Genomic DNA, 2255 nt, shown 5'->3' on the forward strand with positions numbered 1-2255 from the left:
TAAGGATGTTTGTTGTGTGTGTGTGTCCAAGTACTTTAGATGTGGTCAAGATGATAAATTGAAGAGCGACAAGTTAGTCGTCCCAGCAAAGAGGAAAATAAATTATTGAGTTTAGCAACCGTTGTTGTTGCTAGTATTACCCTCTTACACCATTTTTTTTACACGAGTACGTTGGTAGACGGATTCATGCTTGTCGTGGTCTTGATTAGACCATGGTTGTGAAATACGAGAAGATCACTCGTTGTGAGAACAAACATTGATACTACATCATAGATATGACAATTAGAAGTTTCTTCCAAGAAGGAAGGGAGCTACACGTCACATGGTACATAAACAATTCTTACTAGGAAAAAAAAAAGCAAGTAGCAGAGATCGTATGCATTTGCTGAGTTTGTGATTACGGGGACGAAATCATTCTAAGTGGGGGAGAATTGTAACACCTGTGAGTTAGGACTCGACGTTAAAAGGATAATAATAATTACTATTCATTTTATTCAATAATTAAGAATCCTCGAATAGGATAATTATTATTCGTATGCGTAATGAGCTATATAAATATTTATTTATTGTATACGTGATATGTGGATAAATATTATGAGTATATAATATTTGTATAAATCTTTTTTATAAAATTTATCGAATAATGATAAAATAACATTTTTAAATATAAGATTATTTAGGAAAAATAATCTTAATGAAAGTTGTAACGACTATAAATCTCAAACTATATAAGATGTATTTGGTCTAATTACATTAAAGGGTGAACTCAAATAGTGAAACGGTAATTTTTATGTTACACTAGTTTTTCGACGATAATTATTAGTTATATTTTATGACGTTAGTTATGGATTGTTAAACTTAGTTAGGTCGCACAATAATATCCATTATATATTTGATAATATTATTTTTTATTAAGATATCATATTAAAAATCATTATATATTTTATAAATCGTAATTCTTTATTATTATAAAATAATATTGGTATATATTAGTGAAGTTATTATAAGAATAGAAAATTGAATAATGATATATATTTGTATATGGGTCTTCATCCACGATGTACAAGTTTTAATTAAAATATGTATTAATTAGAAAAGGAAATGGATATATATGGATTTTATATAGATTTAGAAGAGTTATATGTGTAAGTTATATAAGATAAGAATTGTGAATTCATATAAAACAAAAGAAATGTATGATCCTTTCTAATTCTAATACGTGTCAATCATAGAGAAAACTTGTAGTAGGAAGAAGTTAAGTGTCGATCATAAAAGCTACATGTCAATATTATGTTATCACTAAGCCTATAATATGTATGAATAATATGAAATGAGATTCAAAATTTTAAGTATAAATTGACATCATCTATTAGATTCTTCCAAACAACATAAATTTATGTATTTTTGAGAGATACGATAATAAATAAGATTGAGTGCTATGTTTCTCCGATTGAAATTTAGAACGTTTAAGCGGTGACCGGTAGATAAATGAAGTGTGTATGATGCCAATTACGAGAATACGCTTATAGAACAAAATAAGATTTCGGCAAGGTAATAAGTGGGCAAGCAGTGTTAAGGTTGGAGCCACGACAATAGTTAGTATCTACTAACTATCCAAGTGAGTACATAGTTACTTTCATGAACATGATTTTAATACAAGTATTAATTAATTTATTAAATATTTGTTGAAAGTTTATATGTCAATTATATGTTTATTGCCTGAAATATGTGTTAAGATGTATATATATATATATATGATATTAGTACGTGATAATAATAATAATAGAAGTATTATTTCTAAAAAACGTAAACTAATACCTAAAACTCTATGTTAAGTATACACTAGTTAGCGTTGCCTAAACGGAGATGGTATTGAAAATTGATTATAAGCATTGTAGTTTTGCCTAGTGATTGGATAAGACTTAAAAGGGGATGTTTAGTTCAATTAAGTTTGGACATTGGGTAGCCTCTTATTAAGCGTACGTGTGTGGTGAGATTGATGATCGGTGGAGTACGTCCTACGTACAAAAGTACATTTTATGTACGAAGTCCTTTTCAAAGCTCTGTGTCTTAGGTGTTGCTTGTGCCGGGGTATTATTATGTTCTCGGGTACGAGTCCTACGCATACCAGAGTACTATAATGTGCTAGAAGTACTATCATGTCCAAAATCTTTTTGAAACTATTGTGTGTCGGTTACGGGAGCGTACGTGAGTACTCTATTAGTATTTCCCCATACTTTTTATTTTGAAAGAGC

The sequence above is a fragment of the Lactuca virosa genome, chromosome 1, assembly GCF_052849685.1.
Source record: "Lactuca virosa cultivar CGN04683 chromosome 1, Lactuca_virosa_CGN04683_v6, whole genome shotgun sequence".
NCBI classification, from domain to species: Eukaryota; Viridiplantae; Streptophyta; class Magnoliopsida; order Asterales; family Asteraceae; genus Lactuca; species Lactuca virosa.